Below are 27,189 nucleotides of genomic sequence, written 5' to 3'. Positions count from 1 at the left end.
TTACAAGAAAAGGACCATTTCAGGTCAAGAAGGTACTTCCTATATCCTGTTTTGATAGTAAAATTTACACAGTAAAATTACTATTTCAAGTGTTTAGGCTTTTAGGAGTTTTTAGCATTTATTCACCCACTGGAAAAACAGAGATTTTCAGGGTAAGCACTTTTTTAAAAAGATTTATTTATTTATTTATTTGACAGAGAGAGACAGCCAGTGAGAGAGGGAACACAAGCAGGGGGAGTGGGAGAGGAAGAAGCAGGCTCCCAGCAGAGGAGCCTGATGTGGGGCTCGATCCCAGAACGCTGGGATCACGCCCTGAGCCAAAGGCAGACGCCCAACGACTGAGCCACCCAGGCGCCCCAGGGTATGCATTTTTAAAACCACATGAGCACTGGCATGGTAGAACTGTAGGGCCGACCAACCCATCAGCTTTTACTGTACAATAGATTCTGCTTCAGTCTTTGGGTATTTTTGCAAAATGTCTTCAGTATAAACCACAGCCACCAGCAGGAAACAAAACAGAAAACTTTCATTCTCAACTGGCTTCTTGGAATGTCTCAGAAAGATAAAATATAAAATTCCCTTGTTTTATTCTGAACTCTCTTCCTTGAGTTCAGTTTAACATGGGTCTCTAAGCACTGCATGCCTAAGTAAGAAGGTTCCACGTCCCTAAAATATGGAGCTTGAGACACATCAACCTACCCATTTGTGTTATAAATAATTCTTCTAGTGCTGCTAAAGTTAAAAATTCCTCCTTAGTTTAAGTGTTATCTGATGAATTAACTTCATATATACTTAGCATAGACAAATAATTTCATTACTGCTAGGAATTTTTAGTATTTTAGACTTTCTTCAAAGAAAGTTCAACTTTTTTGCAGCTGTCTTGGCATATAGAACACAAACATTATTTCAGTTATAAGTATCTGCCACCCTTTAAACACCTACGCATGGATTTTGGTTATCTGTGATGGTGTTGGGACTCTTTCCAACTCATAGTTTTTAATTAATATTCTACTTATAGATTTAAAGCCACTCAAAACTAAACAAAATCATATGAAGCAACAAATGTCAAATCAAATTAATAAACAAAGCAAAGTGCTATAAAAATAGTAACAAAAAGAACCACAAGGAATCAATTTAGATGAGATCAGCTATGTGTTACAGAAGAAAACATTGAAGATAATAGAGATATATTTATCCCAATCACTGTGCACAACAATACATTCTTTGGCACAAAATGGAATGGGTGATTATTTTAGGCTACCCCCTGGACTTGGTTATGAGACAGCAATGAGCCACTTGTGTGCAGTACGAGTCTCACACCCTTGCTGTGTGAGGGGATACAAAGGGGTCTCAAGTGAAAAAAATCTCACAAACTAATGACATGGTAAAGCTAGTACATTCCCTTTCAGATACCACCATGGACTAGTTTATGTTCCCCCATAAATTCATATCTTGAAATCCTAACTCCATCTCCCACACGTGTGACTACATTTGGAGACAGGACCTTTGGGAAGTAATAAGGGTTAGATGAAGTCATGAGGGTAAAGTCCTCATGATGCGATTAGTGGATAAGAGGAAGAGAGAAAGGTAGATCTCTCTGTCATGTGGGGACACAGGAAGAAGATGGCCCTCTGCAAGCCACAAAGGGGACTCTTAGCTCAACCCAATTAACTGGACCTTGATCTTGGACTTCTCAACCTTCTGAATTAATGGAAATACACGTCTGTTGTTTAAGTTGCTCAGCCTACGGTATTTTGCTACAATAACCTAAGCACACTAATACAGGAATTTGAAGACAAGTACTGACTCCAAAAAGTACAAATGGTTTTGTCCTGCTTGAATGGGACCTCCCAATGCACTCTGAGTTCCTAAAGGCTATAATCAGAGAAATTCCTGTAAAGGGTGCCTGGGACTGGTTTTCCCAGTGCTGAGGGGGTAAAGCCCCATCCCAGTTCTACATTTACCAAGGGGTAAGTGATTACTAGAAGGCTTGAGCTAGTCCCACATGGTTTCTTTGGAACCATGAGGTGCCTAATGGAGCTCTGATTGCATATGCTGCTTTCTTCCTCCAGCAGACCTGTCCATGTCACCTGCCCATATTCCTTGGACCTTTCTCTTTCCTATAGCTAATGACTCCCACTGTTATCTGCACCTGTGGTCTGAACGCTTTCTTTCTTTTTTTCTTTTTTTCTTTTTTTCCCTGGAGATATATAAAGTCATTCTGACCCAGATGGTACCAGGAAATCAACACACCCCAGGGGCAGCCTTCAGCCAATAAGTTTAAATACCTCAGCTCTTTCAGCCTTCTTAGATATTTCTGAGATGTTTTACACAAAGCTCAGAATTTCTCTGTGAACATGATCTCTATTTTCCTGTCATTTTAGTTTATTTAAAAGTATGTTTTTTATTGGTTGCCTTTCATTTCCTGTAACATTCCCTGCCTCCTTGCTGGTAATCCTGGCATATCCCAAGTAAACTGCCAGTATTCAAATCCTTGTATCTGACCTTATCTCTGACAAAGAAGGCTAATACCCCGGACACCCTGTGGAGTTATTTTTCTTCTTGATAGATACAAGATCAAAATTATATCTAAGCATATGGGTGCTTAAGAATGGGATTTTTCTCCATTGTAGAGCTGGGCTTCCACGCTAAGCAACTGAGCCAGTAGCTATCAGAGTTTCTGTTCTGAATGTCTCTTTCAATGTAGCTATTTATAGCCCAGACTGTGAAGCTAATGTGGGGCAGTGAAAACAATACTACCTAAGCTTTAATGAATACTTAAAACACTTCAGACCTTGTTCTAAGAGTTTGAAATATGTTACCATATTTTGTTACAACCATTCTATGTGGTAGACGCCATAGTGTCACTCACGTATACAAAAAACAAAGGAATAAATAAATTTGCAGAGAAGAGGAGTGTAACAATGTGTTCAAAGTGACATCACTAGTAAATAGCCATGTCATGATGTAAACCCAGAAAGTTTGAGTCTAGAATCCAATATTAAATACTATACTCTATTACCTCATTGACTTTCTCAGATGACTCAATTTTTGTTTCCCAATTGGTAGAGAGTAGGGCTCATTTTTATCCTAAGATTTTTCTCATTTGAATTAAGTCACTGTCCCGCCTAGAGAATTTACTTCCACATTCACAATTAGGTATTTTGACTATTGGTAAGAACAGGCATAACACCACTGGGACTAAGACCCTTGTAATTGGTTCTCTTAGCACATGGAGGCAAAAAAAAAAAAAAAAAAAAAAAAAAAAAAAAAAAAAATCAAGACCGAAATAGAACACCTCTATTTTTCAATTTAATCTTTCATTCAATGTTTATCGATTACCTACTGTGTTGCAGGCACAGTAGTAGACCAACAAGATACCGTAGTGAGAAAGAAAAAATCACATCTCTTCTCTCTGAGAATTTATACTCTAGTGGGCTGATAAAAAAATATAATCATATTAAAGTGAGTAAAACATTTCGAGATATTTTAAAGTGCTCTTTAAACACACACACACACACACACACACACACACACACACGATGATCCAATAGAATGTTTGGGGTTTGAGTTACTTCAAAGAAAGCCTTGCTGAGGGTGGAACAATATGTCCAGACCTGAAAAGAAAGGGAGTCAGACATGCAATACTCTACGGTTGAGAGTCTAGGCAGGAGGGAAAGCAAGTGCAAAGCCCAGGGGAACAAGAAAAAAAGCCACAATGGCGGGAGAATAGTGAGCAAGGAGGAGGGTAGTTTGAGACAAGCTTGAAAAGTCAGGCATAAATCCGGTTGTATAGGTTGGTAAGGGAGGAAAAAGTGTGGATTTTATTCTGAGTGTAGAGACAGTGGAAGGTTTTAAGCATAAAAGACGTAATCTGTTTTATTTTTTAAAAGTAAACTTAGCTTCCATGTAGAGAGTCAATTAATGAGGTTGAGGGAGGAACAGAAAAACCACTTTGGAAATTACAGAGAAGTTTAGGCTAACTGTGGATTAAGGGGATACTGGTGAAGATGAACAGGAGTAGACGAGCATGGGTTATGCTGTACGTGTTTATCCAATTCTCCCATATTTCCTGCTGAATTCCCTTTGTTGACTATATTCTAAAGGTTTGCACAGTAAACAGTGTAAGGGAAGAGGTGAACGTAATGCCAAGGGCAGAGAAGTTTATCCCACATAGTGCAGAGTTCCTCCATCATGCTAACTCTACTGCCCAATAATAATTTCAGTATCACTGACAGGGCCTGGTGTTCCTACAGTGTACCCTATCTATACCACAGTGTCAAAAGCCAAATATAAGAATATGACAGGCAGAGAATGAAAAAGACTAGTTCTAAAGTGAGTGCTCTTTTGGGGGACTTCGTATTTTGTGTTGGAAATGAAAGCACAATAAAAAAAAAAAGAAAAAACCCACATGCTACTATATCATAATACCTTTCTATAATGCTTCAACATCTACGATGAATAAATTATTCTTAAAAAGTAGTACAACAAAACCAACATTTAAATTTATCTGTTGAATGGGAATAATATAAGCAATCCAGGTTATTTCTCTTTTAAAGTATTATGATCTTGAAAGGGCGCCTGGGTGGCTCAGTAGGTTAAGCATCTGCCTTCAGCTCAGGTGATGATCCCAGGGTCCTGGGATCAAGCCCTGAATTGGGCTCCCTCCTCAGTGGGGAGCCTGCTTCTCCCTCTGCCCCTCTCCTCCCACTTGCATTCTCTTTCTCTCTCTCTCCCTCTCAAAAATAAATAAAATCTTTAAAAAAATAAAGTATGGATCTTGAAATTCTCTTTGTTCTGTAATTTGAACTGAAGTCAAAGTTTCATCGTGAAAGATGAGAAACTATTTCATAAAATCTTATAGGGGTTCCTGGGGGCTCAGGTGGTTAAGCATCTGCCTTTGGTTCAGGTTGTGATGGGGGGGTTCCTGGGATTGAGACCACAGTGGCTCCCTCCTCAGTGGGGAGGCTGCCTCTCCTTCTTCTTCTGCCCCCCCCACTCATGTTCTCTCTCTCTCTCTCAAATAAATAAATAGAATCTTAAAAAAAAAAAATCTCACTCACTAATCTTACACCCACCACCTATTATTTTCTAGGATTCTTATTTAGTTTCCACAACTTGAAATAAATTAATCAGGGAGAGCTGGAAAAAGCAAAGATGGCCATATTTAGTAAAGACTAACTTGCAAATGCTACTCATTGCAGATTATTATCATAGTCTCTGTCTATAATAAAGAATATTAGTTCAGATAAGGAATGTGATTTTTACAAACTAAAGAATTGATTAGGAAAATTCTCATTCTTTTGAATCAGACCAGGAACTTGCATTTAAATTATTAGCCATAAAATAAATAATACGGTACATAGGAATAATAAATGTAAACTCTTTCCTATGTTTATTTTCATTTTCTATAGTAATTCACAGCCTCTGCTATTGATTCTTCAATTTAATCTTCACATTTATGTGAACTATCTCTTAATATTGACTACTATACAAAGAAATATTTGTTAGTATTTGTAGAATCTTACAATGGTCTAGCCATTTATACAATAGAATCTGAAATTACATTTTTGAATCATGAACACATATAATGGGACCTATAGCAAATCAAGCATATTTTATGAAACATAATGATACAACCAGATAATGTAGATCAACACAATTCCTTTTCCCCTGTCTTTCCTACAAATGTCAGGCAAGAAACATAACTTAAAATATTCTTATGATCTGTGATTCCAGTAGTGAAAACACATCTCATTTCAATAAATGTCCCCCTCTTCTCTCCGTTGTGCCTTAAATTACATTGTATACTCCTTTCTTTCTTCTTTCCTTCTCTCCTTCCTTCTTTCCCTCCTTCCTTCCCTTCCTTCCTTCTTCCCTTTCTTTCCTCCTTTCTTTCATTTCCCATTTTGTCTTTAATTTCTAGATTCATTGCATTAAATAATCTGTACTGCTTCCTTTTGGAGATTTATTGAAGATTTCTCTGTAGTCAGTTTTTGTAGATGTCTCACAGACTCTCTTTTTTCGACTCTATTGAAATATAATTGACATGTAACATTGTTTAAGTTTAAGTTGTACAACACAATGATTTGATAAATGTAATGCATATATTCCAAAATGGTTACCACAATAAGTTTAGTTAACCTATCCATCACTTCACATAGTTACAATGTGTGTGTGTGTGTGTGTGTGTGTGTGTGTGTGTGTACATGTGCATCCTGTAAGAACTTTTAAAATCTACTAGGTGATAAAAAAATCAAATCAATAAGTAAATAATAAAATAAATCTACCTGGTGATGAGCAGATGACCCTCCTTCTGACATAGGATTAGAAGTTCTACAGTAGCCTAACACTATGGCACAATGCCTACGTCTTTTATCTCACTTCATCTTGTCATGTAGGCATTGCATCATCTCCCATCATCACAAGAATAAGGGTGAGTACAGTACAACAAGATATTTTGAGAGAGACCATATTCACACAAATTTTATTATAATATACTGTTATAATTATTCTATTTTATCCTTAGTTACTGTTAATCTCTTACCTTCCTAATTTATAAATTAAACTTTATCATAGGTATGTATGTATAGGAAAAAAAAAAACATAGTATAGTTTGGGTTCATTGTTATCTGCAGTTTTAGGTACCCACCGGGGGTCTTGGAATATATCCCCCACGGATAAGGAGGGGCTACTGCAGAGTCTTATATTTTCTAAAAACCTACAGAAGATGTTCAGATCTTACTCCTCTTTTCTACTCTTTTTAAAAAATTAAAATCAAGAGGTTAAATTATGAATCAACAACTAGAAAGAATTTTGTTATTACATAAGTCAGCTGTCTCATTTCACAGATGAAAAAAGCTGTGCCCAAGTAGTGTCAAAGTCAGTCATCACAGAATTGGTTCCACACAGTCATACTGTGATGATTCATAATGAATAGACGGCCCTACTTAAGTTGAAAGCACTTCACATGTTGTAAGCCAGAAAACCATCCCTACATATTACGGTTACCTTTGCTTTGTCATTGCTGTTACTGTTTACTATAAACCCTCTTCTAAATGACCTATTATGTGGCATAATTGTAGACTTAAATAGAGAAGCATGATCCTTGTTGACTAAAACATTCTTACAGCTGGAAAAAAAACAAATCATAGCATGGATCTCTGTTAGATCTCCATCTAAACAGGGTACATTATTTGGCAAACCTGTGCTAATTTAATCTTGGTGAATAAAAGCCTTAAGTGTTATTTCTAAAACTGAATCAATATGTTTAAAACATTTCTGGCAAGTAAAAACTTCTATACATGGTGCATGAAATTCCAAATTATTTATAGGCTAAGTTTATACATTTGTTTCTGAGAAATTTCAGTCTTTTCTCACTTAAAATCCAGCACCCAGAAGCTATAATATGAAGTTCCATGTACATCTTTTTGAAAACATCTTTTTCCCTTTAGTATACATTTCACATCATTCTCATTCAATCAGTGAAGTGGTCTCAATGTATCCAAAATTAGACCTTCATAGACACTTATACATGAGGCAGATTCTGCATTGTTTTCTATCATTTTAGGTATCAAAGCTAAAAAATAATAGATATGCCTTAATTCAACTATGTTTATATCTATGGCTATATTGTTACAGAGTTGCCTAGAAAGCCTATTACCGTTTAAAAACATATTCAATATAGACACTTATGGAGAAATGATGGAGGTCATTCAGCAAGCATTAGAAATAATTTATTTTATCCTACTTCTTTTAGGACTATCTGGTTAATTGAGTTGATTATAAATTTATGTGTTACACAAGTTATACATTATGATAGCATTTTCTTTTAAAATATGAGTTAAGCTTCTAATGAAAATGTAAAGAAGTCATTCCTTTTAAATCAAATTTATGAAAGCATTACAAAACAACACTTTGAATGGGGAAATGTATGTAACTTTACTGATGAGAGACCATTAAGTATCTCTCAAAGCAGTTGATAACATCTTAGCCAAAGGGATTTAAACAGAAGGGATAAGTGAATACATACATTTGTAAGAATACCTAATCACAACATTCACATCTCCAAAATAATTTGTTACCAAGGGCATTAGATGCCCTTGACTCGAGTAACAAAATTGCAACCAGTTTTCAGGTATATTTTAAAACATTCTCTAGCATGTACATTTGCAAGCATATCTGTAATCATCTCAGGAAATGACGATCTTTTAAAAATTCCTTTAGAAAGGGATTTGCTAGAAAATGTATTCAGAATGTCCTAATGTTTATAAGCAGAGGAAGTTAAAAATACCAATGCTGAATAAAATAGGAGAACAATTTTATTAATGGGGGTAAGCAAAAATCTTTGTATCTTCAAAGGGCTTCTTGAGGGTTCTGTTGGTATCTCACTAGGTGATCATATAGATATTGTCAGAATTCTCTTCCATTTGCTTAAGATGAAGACTAATGACAAGTACTAACCAGAATGTTGGTAATTATAACCACACTCTTCTTGAAGAGTCCAGGTTCCATTTTGGCTTTTATGGTCTATCTATGGGGTGCTAAGCACTTTATATGCATCAGAAGATTAATGTGATGGCCCTAGAAGCTCTCTGTATGCAACTCCATGCTATAATTCAAATGTTAGATGCACTGAGGAGACGTGACAAGATGAGCGATTGTGCTCATATAATGACTGAATATGTCTAGTAACTCACAGAACTTTTTTTTTCAACTTCTGTGACTAAGAAAACATTTAGATCTGTTTATTTATCTGCAATAAATAAACACAGATTGTTTTTTTTCCCCAATCCTTGCTTGATATTGACACAACTAGCAATGAGTTCCATAAGAGAGAGGCAAATGAAAGTATGGAAGATTTGAATAGGCAATCAGGAGTCAAGAGGAATTTACTCAAGGTAAGTGAGAGTTTATTCTCATAAAGAATGAGAATTTAAACATAAACTGTGTTAGGTAACTTATGTATGCTTTCTCACCTAATAATCAAGACACTTCTATTTAACAGATATTAGAATTTTCTTGACTTCATACTGAGATTCAGAGGGCATACCCAAGAGCACATGTATGAATTTAGAGCCCAAACTCTTTATGACAATGAACTGATGCCTATTATAGCTAAATGAGTGTTATGAAAAGCTTAGTAAAAAGATCATATCTAGAACTCATAGGTTTGGGTATCACATAAATATACTTTAATGAAAGCTCAGTGACTTGAAGGAGTAATAAGAATAAAGGGCATATATTTTGCAGTAGTAAATGTCTGAAAAAATACTTTTCTATGGTAAAGTTGAATTATTTCCAATTAAACAAGCCAGTAAGTGGTAAGGCTAAAATTCCTGAATGACATGTATGAACAACTAGTCTTCACAACTTTTTTTTCTGGCTTAAGATATTATATGAATTTTGAAGGTAAATGATAAAATGAATGAATTTTTTTTATTACTCACTATCTCAAACTTACATGATCTTCTCTGCCCAGTTTTTGGTTTGAGTATTATGGAACTTTTATTTGGCTAAACATGGCTCACTAGATTTGTCAAACTAGTGCTCAGCTATATCTTTGTAACAAGTGATGTGCCATTGCAATTGTTTACAAGCTGGTAGGTGCAACATTGTAGAGATCTATCATGAGATTTAATAAAGTACCTTAACATTTTATAAATGCCATGTTGCTTTTCCTTTAGGTCACTGTTGGCAGGAATATGAAATTGACAGGATGTGAATATATTTAGGCCTATCCAGGTTTTAAGTTCAGGTAAAAGAGAAAATAGTGGTGATTTCAATTTGACAAATAATTTTTGATTTTGTATTACATTTTAGATAATGTGCTAAGAGCATTCACAAAGTGAATGAACAAAATAAAAAAAGGAAGTTCTTCCCTCAGGGAATGCATATTCAACTATGGGGAATAAAACAAAAATAGGATAAATAATTTAATTATATCATATTTTAGAAAATAATAAATGTTGCAAAGAATATTTGTTAAAGAAAAATAGGATAGGAAATGCCTTGGATAAAAATTCAATTTTTAAATGGCTGCTCAGAAAAGGGCCCACAGAGAAGGTAGCAGGAGCAAACATCGAAGGAGGCAAGACTAATTCATTAGTATTTCCGGCAAGGACACAATGATTGCAAAGCCCCAGGGAGGATGTGTGCCCGACCTATTCAAGGAATACTAAGGAGATCAATATGGCAAAAGTGGGGAAAAAGTGGGAAGAATGAGATTAAAGAGGAGATGAAGAAAAGAGGATACAGGGTCTGATAGGTTGTCATTATTTTGTCCTGAAGTAATTTGAAAAGACATGGAAAATTCTGATCAGAAATGTCACAATTTGATTCACAATTTAATAAGATCATTTAGCAACTTTGTTGAGAATAGACTATATGAGTCAGGAGCAAGTGTGGAAATAGGAATACCAGGGTTAATACCATATTGGTTTAACAAGACAGGAGGAAGAAAAAAAAAAAGTGGCAAGCAGTAAAGGTGGTGAGAAATATCTGTGTTAATGTCTGTTTTCTCAAACAGGTAAAGTATTCTTGAAAGAGCAATAGAGAGAGAAAAAACAGGAAAAAAATTATATGGACAACAATTTATAGAAGAAGATAACCAAAAGATTAAATAAACCTACTAAGTATCCTCAAATTCACTGGTAATAATAGAAATACAAAATTGTAAAAATAAACTATCACTTTGCCCCAGTCACACTGAAATTAGAACACTGTAAAATGCTGAGGGCTATTGTAATGTTTGGGCCATCTCAATTCTCTATTGCAGGTAGGACTGTACACTGACACAGCTGTTCTGAATGCCAGTCTGGTGCCAGAGACACAAATCAATTATTGACTCCTATGACCCAGCAATTTCTCTTCCAGACACATATCCCAGAGAAATTCTCATCCAAGTCTGTAAGGAAACATGATGGAGAATGGTCACTGAAGCATTCATTATTACAAATGGGAGCTAGATGAAAAAAAATGAAGATATCTTAAGGAACTTATAGGACAACATCAAGTGGACTAATATTTGCATTAGAGGTGTCCCTACAGGAGAAGAGAGCAGGGGTAGGGGGTGGGAAGAAAACGTATTTGAAGAAATAATGGTTGAAAACTTCCCCGAACTTGGGAAAATAACCAGACATCCTGATCCAGGAAGCCCAGAAAGCTCCAAAAAAAGATAAACCCAAGGTGACCCATACCAAGACACATCATAATTAAAATGTCAAAAATTATAGACAAAGAGAGAATTTCAAAAACAGAAAGAAAAAAAAAAACTTGTTACATACAAGAGAACCCCCATAAGATTATCAGCAGATTTTTCAGCAGAAACTTTGCAGGCCAAAATGGAGGAGAATGGTATATTGAAAATGCTTCAAGAAAAAAAAAAAATTCCAACCAAAAGTACTCTACCTGGCAGGTATCAGTTCAGAATTGAAGGAGAGGTTAAGAGTTTTCCAGAAAAGCAAAAGCTAAAGAAGTTTATCGCCACCAAACTGGCCTTACAAAAAATGTAAAAGGGGCTCTTTTAAGCTGAAAAGAAAAGGCATTAATCAGTAACAAGAAAACGTGAAAGCATAAATCTTATTGATAAAGGTAAATATACAGTAAAAACAGCGGACTGGTCACTTATAAAGCTAGTATGAAAGTTAAAAAAGTAGTGAAAATACTGTAACTACAATAATTAGTTAAGTGATATACAATGTAAAAATATAAACATGGAGGAAGAGAATAAAAATATAGAGCATTAGAATGCATTTGATCTTAAGTTGTTATCAACTGAAAATAGATTTTAATAAAAATAACTTATATGTAAGACTAACGGTAATCACAGGGGCACCTGGGTGGCTCAGTCCTTAAGCGTCTGCCTTCGGCTCAGGGCGTGATCCCGGCGTTATGGGATCAAGCCCCGCATCAGGCTCCTCCGCTGGGAGCCTGCTTCTTCCTCTCCCACTCCCCCTGCTTGTGTTCCCTGTCTCGCTGGCTGTCTCTCTCTCTCTCTGTCAAATAAGTAAATAAAATCTTAAAAAAAAAAAGACTAATGGTAATCACAAAGCAAAAATATATAGTAGATTCACAAAAGATAATGAGAAAGGCTTCTAAGCATACTCCCTATGTTCATTGTATTATTTAAAATAGCCAAGATATTGAAACAGCTTGCATGTGCATCAACAAATAAATGGATAAGGAAAATGTGATACATATATACAATGGAATTTTCAGCCATAAAAAAAAAGAAATCTTGTAATGTGACAACATGGATGGACCTTGAAGGCATTATGCTAAGCAAAATAAGTCAGAGAGACAAATGCTGTATGATACCACTTATATGTAGAATCTAAAAAACAAACACATACACATACACAGACACTCACAAACTCAGAGAAACAGAGAATAGATTGGGGTTTGCCAGATGTGGAGGGTGAGGAATGGGTAAAATGGGTGAAGGGAGTCAAAATGAACCAACTTCCGTTTATAAAATAAATAAGTCATGGGGATGTAATGTATACTATAGTGAATACAGGAAATTCTATACTGCATATTTGAAAATTGCCAGAAAAGTAAATATTAAAGATTCTCATCACAAGAAAAAGTTCTGAGGCTATGCATGTGAAAGATATTAACTGGACTTATTGTGGCGAGCATTTCACTTTGTACACAAATACCGAATCATTATATTGTATACCTGAAACTAATATAACATTGTATGTCCATTATACCTCATTTTTTAAAAAAATGGGCAAAGAACTTGAATAAGACATTTCTCCAAAGAAGACATGCATATTGTCAACAAGTATATGAAAAAAAATGCTCATCACTAATCATCAAAGAAATGCAAATCAAAACCACAATGAGATATCACTTCCCACCTGTCAGGATGGGTCTTACTGTGCAACCACTATGGAAAACAGTTTGGAGATTTGTTAAAAAATTAAAAATAAGATATCTACCATTTGATCCTGAAATCCCACTTCTGAGTATATATCCAAAAGAACTGAAATCAGGATCGTGAAGAGATATTAGCACTGTCATGTTCATTGCAACACTATACACAGCAGCCAACGTTTGGATTGGAACCAACCAAACAACACATGAATGGATAAAGAAAATGTGGTATACACATACAATGGAATGCTATTCAGCATTAAAAAAGAAAGACATTCTAAGATACGTGATGACATAGACATGGACAGACTTAGAGGACACTATACTAAGCGAAATAAACCAAACACAGAAAGAACCACATGACTCCACTTATATGAGGTATCTATGATAGTCAAATTCATAACATTAAAGTCCAGAATAGTGGGGAGTTGGAGGTGGGAGAAAATGAAGGGTAATTAATCAGCAGGCATAAAGTTTCAGTTAAGAAAGAAGAATAATTTCTAGAGATCCACTGTGCACATTATATCTATAGTCAAAGATAATGTAGTACGTATTTAAAATTTGTTGAGAGGCCAGATCTCCTTAAGCATTCTTATCACAATAAAATAAATAAAATCAGAACGGACAAAGATTGTTGTGTGTTCATATTCCTATACCATTTTATTTATTTACTAAAAGATTTTATCTATTTATTTGACAGAGAGAGAGAAGGTACAAGTAGGAGGAGAGAGAGAGGGAGAAGCAGACTCCCCACTGAGCAGGGAGCCCGATACAGGGCTCGATCCCAGGACCCTGAGATCATGACCTGAGCTGAAGGTCATGCTTCACTGCTGCTTCACTGACTGAGCCACCCAGGCGGCCCTCCTATATCATTTTAAATAAAATATTTATGAAGCTTTATATGAATCATACTCAGATTTGGATGGCAGTAGAAAACATTTATATTAATGTGTGTGCAGGCCCATGTAAGATTTTGATGTAGTCATTCAACAGCGGGATTGTGAGGAATCTCAGATGTAAGATGACCCTACATTTAGGTGAGAAGCTCATTAACTTGTCAGTACAGTCCATATAGCTCTCGGCAGAGCTGGCGCTGGAGTAGACCTTCACTCCAGATGGGTGGTGCCATGCCGTGTGTGGTGCCATGCAGTTAACAATTGAAAAAATATTATTCAAGCACCTTTGATAAGGACTATGGCTACAGTTGTTTTAATGCTCTCCATTTGTAATCACGTAAATCAAGGAAAATGTCATATTCAAGTTTGTATATGACAGAAAGTGTGCCTGTCATAACAATTCATTTGTTTAAAGAAAAATGAAAATGAAAAAGATTCCTGGTTGCCATTTCAGTGCCCTGGTCGTTTACTAATTCTTACTTGTTAGAAGTTTCTGTAAATATTTTTCCTCTGGAGCATCTGTAAATATGTCATTGCATAGTAAATATAAATATTATGAGATCTTCCTTGTTATAAACAAACAGATCAATTATGTATAAAATTCTAATTATTTACAATAAATTATTTATTCAAGCATCCTTTAGGTTGCATTAACTGTTTCGTTTCTATTTTTAAAATTTAGCTTTACTGTGTTTCATTGAATTTTGGTCACTGTTTATCATTCTAGAAATTATATTTCTCTCCATCACAAACATTTTTAAAGTTGCTAACAATCCACATTGGTTTTTATTACGAACCTGATTGGTCTGTTATAAAATATTTTTAATTGCACTGTTTTGTAGGATAATTCTTAGGCTTTATTTAAACCAATACATGGTGAAAATGTAATTAAATATTTTGAAGAACACTAGAGAAAACTAATGGTCTCAGAAAAGCCTCAAAATTTGCTTCTCCTAGAAAAATAAAGTAATATTGTATTCAAAATTCTATGGCTACATTACAGGATGAAATTGGTATTTTCCTGTAACCCCATGTTATTCTATTTACTGGTTACCTGACTCTCCAATTATGGGAATTTATTAATCATAAATCAAGTCAAGGCATTCATTTCATTTTCTTCTGTCTTTTTCTTTCCCCGGTTGCCAGGTGCAGAGACAGACAGGGCGCAGCCAGCCGCTCGGGGCGGGTTCACTGACTGTAACTATGTCTGAGCCAGTCCTAGTGCTCAGCAGGGAGTATGTGTTCCTACAAACTTTCTGAAATATTAATATACAAAGTTGTACTGAGGTTTCTGATAGCAGTAGACTGGCTGCTCTGCGGTTTTCTGATTAGGGTTCTATTGGTGATTCCGAGAAGTCAGTGGCGCCTAAATGGGTTAAGTCTAATGAGGTTTGGAAAGCTGATAGCATAATTTAAGATGACTTTCCATCTCAAAGCTGCAGACCTGGCTGACCTCAGCAAATTACAGTGTTTGTTAATGCTCTGTTATAGACATCTTCTAGTCAACCAAAACCAGATATATTAAGTGAAAAAATCAAGTTGTGGTTCTCTAAGAAATGTTCCTGGCTGTATTTGGACAGATATTCTGATGACAATTTTTTTTTAAGGCATCGGATACTTCCTAATATTTTAGGGGTTGAGATCATAAACCTTGGCACACGCACAGTCATTTTACTTCTTGCTGGAGAAACATAATTACCCTAAAACTTTATCATCATAATCTTATGCAATATGTTTCCCATGGGAAACCTAAAAACAATGTAAAGAATCATAGACAGAAGGAAAAGATAAAACCACAAACTTCCCATGCTAAAACAGGCAGAAAACTAAACTAAAGCAAACAAACACTAACTCAAACAGTGTATGTTTAAACTCTGTAAAATAAGAACGTGAAGAAGGGCTGTGATTTTAAAATAATTAAAATACTTTTTTTTTAACAGATTCAGGGTTAAAGAACTAGTGACAAAATTGAGTGACACTTTAGAAGCGTTATGCTCATGTATATTAAATATTAGAGATAAAACTGTATATGAAATGCATTTCCAAAATCATAGCTTGAGATAGTCATAATTTCTTTAAAGCTTAAGGCAATTATTTATAAACATAGCACCATGACAGATTTCCAACATAATGAGAAACTGGACAAAATCTTAAAGCTTTGGAAACTACTTTTGAAATTAATGTTCCTCAGTCTCTTATAATTGTGGGTGTTCCTGAACTATGGAAAATATTTTCTCCTGTTTTTCAATATTTAAAAAAAAATCTGTTTAGAGATCTGGATTACTTTTTTGTCGTGCAAATCTTATAAAGGAATTCCGGTAAGTCAGAACTAGTAATAATTTTGAACTAACTAAACACAAGGTTTTTTTAACAAGCTAATGGTGCAAATATTATGAAGCAAATGTTTAATTATTTAAAGTAGAATGTTTCTCCATTTTAAAGTTTGTAATTCAGTGAGTATCAAAAAGTGTCTTCTCTCCAGTAACTGAAACTACAGCCCTCTTTTAAGTTGTAATATTTTAAATAATTTTGCTCTCTCTTTTAATAACTGTACATATTTTTTATCAAATAAGGCATTTTCATTAAAAAATTAGTTTCCTATGATGAATATTTTGCTCAAAGTAAAAAATTTAAAATTGGTCTTAGGGGCTCCTGGTGGCTCCGTTGGTTAAATGTCCAACTCTTGATTTCAGCTCAGGTCATGATCTCAGGATCCTGAGATTGAGTCCGAGTCAGGCTCCGCCTACTTAAGATTCTCTCTCTTTCCCTCCTGCCACTCCCCCCTGCTCACACTCAAAAACTCTTTCTCTCTGTCTCTCTCTCTAAAAAAAATAGGTCTTAGAAGAAAATACTTTTATAAAATGTTTAATATTTTAAAATCATAGTTTTGTTTTTGTTTTTTGAAGGATTTTATTTTTAAGTAATTTCTATACCCAAGGTGGGGCCTTAAACTTACTTACAACCCCAAGATCAAGAGTCACATGCTCCATGGGACTAAACCAGCCAGGTGCCCCTTAAAATTATAGTTATTTAAAAAAAATTTTTTTCAATACTTTAAGGTCAAGCACTAATTAACATTTTACCTATAGTGATTTAATATTCAATTAAAAGCTGTTTGTGTTTTTTAATTTGGAGTAGGGTGGTTGCTTGTAGCTCCTCAAAAGTACAACATTTACTTTCTGTAAAACATGAAATATTTTATTTTATTTTGAAAGATTTATTTATTTCAGGGGGGGAGAGACAATGAGTAGAGAGTGGAGGAGGGGCAGAGAGAGAGGGAGAGAAGCAGGCTCCCCACTGAGCATGGAGCCCGATGTGTGGCTTCATCCCAGGACCCTGAGAAACGACCTGAGCCAGAATCAAGAGTTGAACACTTAACTACTCAGCCACCCAGGTGCCTCAAAATATGAAATACTTGAAAATTCCTTTATTAAAATTGTGGTATGAAATATACCAAACATATTTAAGATTACTTTTAAACAAATATATAGAATTTTATGTTAAGTATGTATTGTACTTCAAATCAGTTACTATGGTTATCTACATATTTCAACAGTGCCATCAATTCTCCAAAAATTTTGGTATTCCTTTTAGAATTTACTTATATTCTGACTGTAAAACACATAATTAAACATTTAAAATTACTGTGGTAGTCCCTGATTTCACCCAAAAGCTTTTTTTTTTGTGAGCCATGTCACTTTTACTTGATTGTTCTTAAAACCAACAACCAAAAAAATCTGTCCTTTTTAAAAAGAAATTAGACATTTAAGATAGTTCCAAGAAGACAACAAAATAATTTAAATATAGTTTCATTAGAAGAAGGATTATCAAAAAAAGAGGGATTATCAATTTAAATGGGAATAATATTTGATTGGAGTAGTCATTTAAATGTCTAACTCCTGTGCACTACTGTTTACAATTTGAAACAGCCCTACAACAACATTTATGTTTTAAGTATTCTGCAGGTTCGCATAAAATAAAAGTAAAAATGACTTACATTATTGCAAAATAATCCCAGGAATTAATTTTACAAATAACATTTCCTAAAATAAATAGGACTTTGCTAGTTAAAATGTAAAATTGGGACAGCTTTTCTCTGATTCTTGACTGCACTTAGGAAATGTTTGCAGAAATTATAGATAAAAATTTTATATCGAATGATATATGCATTTTCTAGATTTTTATATGGTTGTTTTGCATGAATTTCATATGTAGTTATTCAAATATTTATTTGCTTATTCATTGCCTAAGAGCAGCATTATCTGAGAACAGATAAGAGTTAAATTGAACAGGTTTGTGGGGCTGGAGTGAGCTGGAGGGGTGAAAAATACTTTGGATCTATAATACTGCTTAGGTCATTAACCAACATCTCAATAGAACACTTTTCAGTGGGAAGGGGAGATGAATGCTGTCGTCTTTCCTCTCCATTTATTTTTTATGGTTATTTATTCACAGATGATGTGGGCAGACTGTGTGCAGAGAGAAAGCATGGGTAATTTACAGGCAGATGTAACCCTCAATTGGCTGGGATAGTCAAAGTGCTCTAAGGAATTAAGAGGAAAGTAGGTCATTGGAATCATAAACATTTCAAACATTTGCTTCATAAATGAAGCTAATATGTGCTTATTCTAAAAGTAAAGGAAAAAAATTGGCTTCAAATAGGATAAGGAAGAAAGTTAAACAAAACAGAATTATTAAACCATCCTAGTTTCCACACCTCTATGAACGTCAGTAGGAGGTCTACTTCTGACAGTGTATGAACCAGCAGGAGAGTTTACTAATGAAAGACAAGATACATGTGTTGACATAGCATTAAATGACTGGTTTGTCACTCCCCCAGGATGTGAATTGTGGATTCTACGCTGTTGTAGAGCAAACTAACTGCTTTTATCCTCTTGTTTTCTTAATTTTAACTTCTCACACAAATTAGCAGCTCTCTGTTTGCCATTTGCATGTTTATTTCGTGTCATGCTTGGTTAAAATTAAAATGGGCCCACTAGTTATGGCACTTCAAAATTTAGTACTTCTTCAAAGACCTGTGGGACAACTTAATGAGTATGCAATGCAATTCTCTTAAGTCAAATTAAATATAAGCTGTCTGTGTTCCATACTGCAAGAGTACATTGTATATGATAGAAATTGAGAATACCCCCAAAAGGAAGGTTTTATGTCTTCCATATCTAAAAAAAAATGCAATATAATTGGCTAGCTATGGATATTTAGTCCTGCCGCAGAGAAACTTCTAAGTTTGCAGATCTATGGCATTGTGTCCCTGAATATGAACAGCAACAGGACCTAAAAAGATCAAAGCTCAAGTTTTCCTTTGAAAAAGAGACTGTTGTAAGAAAAACAATTTTCTCCTTGTTATCACCATGGGATATATCCATGGGCTGGATAGGTCACATTGTTATTCAAATTCTTTAAAGTCGGGTTTTTCAGGGTAAAAGAATAATCAAAAGTAAAGCACGCTCCTGAGGATCATGAAATTTAGTTAACTCTGGCAGCGACATTAGTAGGTGGATACCAGTGGCCAGGGAAGAGCTCCTATAACCAGATAAAAGTAAAAGCAAGGAATCTATTAGTCTTCAAGTTTTTCTTTTATTATTATCAACATCACAAAGGTTAGTGCAGCTAGTTAGTTTTACTAGTACTTTTAAGTAAGAGATTAACACAAAGGTTATCAGCAAGAAGAAACTGACCTAATCTGCTGTTATCGATGTTTACATATTTATTGCAGACTGTAATTGATATGAGCGCATGAATCATGATTTGACAATTATTGGCAAGTGGGATTTTCCCTGCAGAAAATCAGCAGTGTATCCTTAATCTAATGGAGTGTATGCTCCCCTATGTTGGTTTAGAAATAATACTTTAAAATTCCAATTACTTCTATTTGTTTTAGATGTAATGTCAAAGTGAGAAAATTTGGTCAGTTTTAAGAGAACCAAATTTTAGGAAAAATACTGAAATTGAATATTGCTGAAAAGCAGCAGGGTGTGTCTAATTGCTGGAAGTCAGCTATTTCCAGAAACAAGTCTGATAAATATGTTTTAAAATTGATTATATTAGTCTTTTTAGCCAGCCTGATAATTACCTGCACTAATCTTGTTAAACAGCACTGAGAACTTTTGCGAAAATATTATTGGAAATGATTCTTCCGTAAAATATATAGATACAGATAGCGTATTCCACTCTAAGAAAACATAACAGCTTAACAAAAGAGAGTAAATGGTATCTGATTTAAATACTAGGTGCCTAGGAGTTCAGAGTGATTAGATTCAGCAATTAACTTATTTGTTTAATCCTCAGCTGCAAAAGGAGTTTATTTTTGAAGTATATGTAAAGGCTTTCTTTTTTCTCTTTCCTTCTATTTCCTTTCCTGTCTTCATATCTTTTCCTTTCCTTTATCTTATTCTAATTTTTTTCTCCTCTTCTATAATCACCAATTCTACTTTTTCTCTCTTCCTCGTAGACTCTTATGTATCAATAAATGTCCTTGAATGTTTAGGCACATTTGAAAAATACATAACGTATGCATATTTCATTAAGTAAACAATGTTGTTCTAGACATTATTTTCTTCAGTTTTACTCAGCACCACCTTTTCTTTTTTTTTTTTTTAATTTTATCCATGTTAGTGAATGTACTTTAAAGTTTCTCTTTTGACTACTCTTGGGTTTTATTCCATAGTAGCAACCGTACTATTTACCATCTTGCTGATAGATTATTTAATACATTTTTTTATTGTGTTCACTCTCTAGTACTCAAGAAAAGCTATAGTAAAAATCCTTGTACTATGTCCCCTTAGGGACCTAACTCCAAGTTTTCTAGAATGAATACCCAGATGTGGAGTGCTGGATCATCATGTATGACTATGAATAATTTCACTAACTTACTACTTATGTATTATGAGGATTGTCTCCCCACACCCTCACTATCGTTCGCTAGTATTTGACTTCCACATTTTTGTCAAATAGGTGGGTATAAAACAGTTTTGTATTCATTTTAAAATCTTAGCAAAAACCTCAAGCTTCACATATTTGTAGATCATTTGATTTTGGCCTATAAATCTGCTTTTTATATTTTCATAAAATACTTTTCTAACCAACTTGTTTTATATTTGTAAACTGCTATGAGTGTTGTTTTGTCATTGTAATTATTTTCTCCTAATATCACCAGTTTACTTTCTCTGAAGAGAAATTCACCAAATTTTTAACTTTTTTTTTTTTTTTAATTTTAGAAAGCTGTTTATTTTAAGAGCCCTGGCTGGCCCCACTTTAAGCTACAAGTACATATTTTGGCCTTTCTTTAAGGTCACATGGTGAAAAGCAAGTACAGAAAAAGTAAGGACTTTGGTCAAGTGAACTCAGTCAACGGTGAATCTGGATATCCACCCACAAATGTTTGTCAAAGGAAGAAAATGCCCCTTGTTTAGTGTCAAAAGTTTCCACCCACACCATTGGATGGGCAAGCATGAAAACCTAGGAGATGCCAAAAGGGAGACATAGGTGCCTGGGTGAGGACTAGAGATCTGCTGGAATTTGGAATTTTGTTTAGTTACCAATAACAGAATCTACTCCTGCTAGTTTAAGTAGAAAACAAACTCTTACATTAAGGAATAATAAATGGTAAACAGAGCGCTGGAGAAACAAAGACTAAGTTTCCAGGAACAATGACCAGTTCCAAGGTTACGTCGAAAACCATGTTGTTTCCACCATGATGATAACCCCAAATAAGAAAACCCAACAACTAAATTTGACTACAATGGCTCTTCTGCCATCATTTTGGACACCATTATTTAAGGACTAAATTTTTTCAATTCACTTTCAATTTACTCTAAAAACAAGATGTCTCTGCCACTATCTGGGAAAGCAATACGACAGCTTCATTTATATTCCTCACTTCTAAATTGGAGTTTCAAATGAGTGTATATGATTGCAAGGTTTAGGTCACCTGTGTGAGACTAAGTTAAAAAAGTGAGGGCACATGGGTGGCTCAGCCTTTCAGTATCTGCCTTCGGCTCAGGTCATGATCCCACGGTCCTGGGATTGAGCCCCACATTGGGCTCCCTGCTCAGCAGGAAGCCTGCTTCTCCCTCTCCCGCTCCCCATGCTTGTGTTCCCTCTCTCACTGTCTCTCTCTGTCAAATAAATAAAATCTTTAAAAAAGAAAAAAAAAAAAAAAGAAGTGAAACTTATAATATTGGAATATTGTCAAACATTGAAAGTTAAATCAAAGGATAATACATAGTTACTAATAAGAAAAATGTGGACTACAACCTGCATTTAGTTCTCTGGGTTTCATCTCCCTATAAATGCTTAAGAGAATTTTTGAGTCATTAAAGCAGGAATAGATTGGAAAAAATTAGCATATTTATAAAAATTTATAATTTGGATTTTGGTTATTGATTTCAAGTATTACCTTTACTTATTTGTGCATTGATTCACTGACTTATTAAAAAAAGTACTGACTGATCTATTCACTATCAGGATAAAAAAACAAAAATGTATTATATAATAATGCCTTAAAATTAAAATGCCAAAAAATTCTATTTACTGTTTAATATATAATAAATTTTTAATTTTAATATAAAATAAATTTTGGATACTTTTTTCTGATTAAGTGCAGGAAACTGAAGCCTCCAAAATTAGTTTATATTATAAAAGAGATTTTACATGGAACACTACATCAAAAACTAAGGATCTACTATATGGTAACTAACATAACATAATAAAAAATTATTATTAAATAAAATAATAAAATAAAACAAAAGAGATTTTAAGATGTTCTGGTTACCTAGTATAAACCAAGATAAAAGCAGGAGCTTTTCCTCAGAAACTACTCTTATGTACCCAGAAATTCTAATGACAACATTCTAATTTTCCTTTAACAAAAACTGTAAGATTTAATTTAGCATTTCCTTAAGTATAGTTTTCCAGGGGACTAATTCAAAAGGAATTACTCAAATGTCTTCTATAGCCGATAATCTTGTAACATGCTATGTAACAAATATACTTCTTGCATTTTTGTTTTTCAAATTAGAATGTTAAGGATCTCAGAATATCTTATCTGCAATAAAACAAAAAAACAAAAAACTGTTAAAACACTTTTTCCCTGACAGAGGAATGAATGGTCCCTTGGCTAGGTCAACATTGTGGTATTTGTGGCTCTTTTCTTCACTTGTCCAGAATTACTTCTTCAACATTTGCTATAAATGGGATATCTAACATAAGTAACTCTTTGTGCCTGGATTCTTGGAAGAGATAGGATATTTGAATAAAACGATATTAATCCCAGGCTGAATTCTGCTCATGTGTACCAGTAAAGCCATCAGATTGCTTTGGCTCACATCCATTCTTATTGGTTGAAGCCTAGATACAACCAGTTGTCCATCATACTGAATATTAACCTGCTCAGATGAGGGTCTTTTATTACTAGACTTACACAGAACTACTTGAAATCTTTGCATTTACACATTCAGATTGGCAGAGGTACATGCTATTCTACTATTCTTAATCTATTTATTAGTTCTTCTACATATATTTGTTTTTCTCCTCCTAGAAATGCAATCATTCACAAGTGAAATCTTCATATTTTCTGAATCTACCCACTATGTCACTTATATTTTCCTTCATCATGACACTTCATGATATATTTGTTCAATTCTTGTTTTGTGCTTTAAAATTAATTAATTATTATTTATTTATTTTTAGAGAGAGAGAGAGCATACAAGAGTGAGCAGTGCAGGAGGGGCAGAGGAAGATGGAGAGAGAAACTTAAGCAGGCTTCAGGCCCCATGTAGCCCAATGGGGCCTCGATCTTAGGATCCTGAGATCATGACCTGAGTCAAAATTAAGAGTCAGCCGCTTAACTGACTGAGTGCCCCTAAAATTTTTTATTTTATTGATCTACCAGGTACTAATCTGGGTCTCCTCAGCATTCATGCCTTCCTTCAATTTATTTATTGTATTGTTGAAGTATAAAATAAGGGTTTTTTGGTGTTTTGTTTTATTTTTGTTTTGCGGCAAACCACAAACCCGTTTTTGATGTTCAATTCACTTTATTCCCTTACTGCTTTTATTACTTTTCTGTGGTATTGTCTATCTTTCTAAAAACTCGATTCTCTGATCATTTCTTCTGTCCGTTCTGGGTTACCATCTGTTACTGTCATTCCAGTTTTTCGTTTCCTGTTTGTTGGAGGGCCGTAAGTGTCAACAGTCTGCTAGGTGTTGAATGTGAAGTCAGATATCTGGCCATCACAAGCCAGTGAGTGTAAGAAACCAGCTAAAAGTTCCCTGCTGATACTTCTGGAGGAAACCTCTTTGTCATCTTCACTACTGTTAACTCCTGCAGCCTAGGTACTCAGGGATATCTCAGCCGACACCCTTAACTCCTTTTTTCACTTCTTGGGAAGAAGGGAAGCCAGGAACATGCACTGGTATACAATAATTCAGAATCTACTGCTTTGTGGTTCTAGGGCTCTATGATGCTGACCTAGTAAGAGCATGCCTCATTCAAAGAAGAGAGCTTGTACAAATTTTCTTTTCCAGAACTTCCAGAAAGCACAGGCCTTCAACTATCCTCAGATACTCAGAGCTTCTAACATATATTTGAGTCAAGAAAGATAGATTGAGGGGCGCCTGGGTGGCTCAATCGGTTAAGCATCTGCCTTCAGTTCAGGTCATCATCTCAGGGTCCTGGGACCGACCTGTGTTGGGCCTTCCTGCTCAGTGGGGAGCCTGCATCCCCCTCTTTCTCTGCCACTCTCCCCGCTCATGCGCACGCGTGCTCTCCCTCTCTCTCTCTCTCGTCTCTCAAATAAATAAATAAAACCTTAAAAAGTACTCTGTGAGTACTCCATCAAAGTAGTACCCCCCAAAAAGAATATTTTCAGTCCCTGAAAATAAACAGTAGAGAGTACATGATCCTTAAAAAAAATGCAATCAATATGTTTATTTGTTTGCCGAATAATTACAATGCCTACTCTATGTCAAGCACAATAGGAGGCATAGAGGATGAGCAGAAGCATATGCTGACCTTGCCCTCATAGAACCGAAAGTCTAGTATAAGAAACAAGCATCAACTAAAGAAAAAAAAAAAGAAGCTGAAGTAGTATTCAAACCATGACAAAAATAAAAATGTGATGTACCATGAGAAAGACTTATACTGAGTTCTGGGACACACAATGGGCAGGTGCCACCTGGGCATAGGGATGAAACACAGTTTCATGGAGTAAGAGATGTTTGGATTAAACAAAGAGGGTATGTATGAGTTTCCTGGACAAAGAATAGAGGGACCAGCATTGTAGGATTATAACTCCACTGAAAGAGCGAGGAGACATTTAATGCAAATAACTTTGGAGGGATTAGTAGAAGCAAGAATGAGGGCCTTCTCAATCACAACAAAACTTTTGTTTATATCCTTAGAGCAATGAGAGTGACCCTAAAATTTTAATCAGGGAGCAACATAATCAGATTATTGTTTGGAGCAAAACAAAAACCCCGCTTTCCATATAGAAAATCGATTTGAGCAAGGGAGGCCTGTTGAGGGTCTACTGTAGTGTTCAAAGGAAAAAAATAACCTTAACGGCTAGAAGTCATGTGTTGCTAGAGACATGGAAATAGGGATCTATTTGCAAAATTAGGAGTTAAAATCAACAGATGTTTGAAGGAGAGGGAGGCATCAAGCATAGTTTCTACGTTCTTTTTTTCTTAAGTGGATGCATGTTGGTTCACATTCATAAGGATGGAAATGTTATAAAACCAGTTTGGAAATGATAGTCTTATTTTCAATTATGAACATGTTTTAGGATAAGTTTAAAATATCAGAAGGAAATACAAGATAAAAAGAATACTAGGCTGGAAATGTACATTAGATGTTCATCCCTGTTAAATGGAATTGAAGTCATTGATAAAAGCTGGGGCCACTAACTAGTATGAATGGTGGTGGAATACAGATTTTAATTACACTAAAGAGGAAAACAGGAAAAGAATTCATAAGGATAAAGACAAACTAGGAGTGTTTGATATGAATAAAGCCAAAGGAAGGCAGTTTAGAGAAAGAGAAACTCTCAAAAGTGTGGGAAGTTTCTGGAGTCAAGTACAAGAAGGAACAATTCCCAATGGGTTTAGTCACGTGAAGGTGAGTTATGATTTATTGAAGTAATAACAACCAGAACCTGTTTTGCAAAGGGTTGATGGGCAAAAGAGAATTGAGAAGATGGAGATTGGGTGTTAGAAAACTCAATACAAGATTTTGAATGAGTCAGAGAAAGACAAATACATATGATCTCACTTATATGTGGAATCTAAAAACAAAACCAGGGTGCCTGGGTGGCACAGCGGTTAAGCGTCTGCCTTCGGCTCAGGGCGTGATCCCGGCGTTCTGAGATCGAGCCCCACATCAGGCTCCTCCGCTAGGAGCCTGCTTCTTCCTCTCCCACTCCACCTGCCTGTGTTCCCTCTCTCGCTGGCTGTCTCTATCTCTGTTGAATAAATAAATAAAATCTTTAAAAAAAATAAAAACAAAACCAACCTCATAGATACAGAAAACAGATTGGTGGTTGTCAGAGGCAGGCAATAGGAATAGATGAAATGGGTAAAAGTAGTGAAGAGTTACTGACTTCTAGTTTTAAAATAAATGAGTCGTGGGGATGTAATGTACAGCATGGTGACTACAGTTAATAATACTGCTTTGTATATTTGCTAAGAGAGTAGAATTTAAAAGTTCTCATCACAAGAAAAACAATTTGCCATTAGGTGTGATGAATAAGACTAGACTTATTTAGCAATACCTGCACATGTCTAATTACTATGTTGTACAAATGAAATATGTTATATGTCCATTATAAACCACTAACATTAAAAGAAAAAAGTTTGGCTCCATGAACAGAGGCCTGGAAACTCCCCCAAGTTAAGTCAAAACAATTATAGGTTTCACCTCATTTGTTTTCCATATTTCAGGGATTACTGTCCTTGCTTTCTTGATTTCTAGGGTCTAGAAAACTGCTATTTCAAATTTTGGGTCCTTGTGTGTGTGTGTGTGTGTGTAGTTGTTTGGATTTATGAACCGGGTACATGAGGGTAAACCTGACATACTGATTCCGATACATCCTTGGCTGAAAATGGACGTCTCCTGCCTATAGATTTTTGATAGAGTAAATGTAGCATGTGAAAAAAATGTGAAAAGTCAAGAAAGACTCCAAGATTTTGCCTCAAACTATTATAAATATAAAGTTGCCGCTAATTGAGGAAGAACAGATGCCTGCAGGACACTGAGGAGGTGGTGGTATTCTTCACCTCCAGTCTCAACCTGGCTGCAAATTAGAATCCCCTAGCGAATGGGCTTCTGACAATATGCCTGAATTTCTCACAAGCACTTACAGCAGAGGTCTTTTAGCGTGACACCAGAACA

This window comes from Ursus arctos, unplaced genomic scaffold, assembly GCF_023065955.2.
Source record: "Ursus arctos isolate Adak ecotype North America unplaced genomic scaffold, UrsArc2.0 scaffold_11, whole genome shotgun sequence".
Lineage (NCBI taxonomy): Eukaryota > Metazoa > Chordata > Mammalia > Carnivora > Ursidae > Ursus > Ursus arctos.
This window is presented reverse-complemented; position numbering follows the sequence as displayed.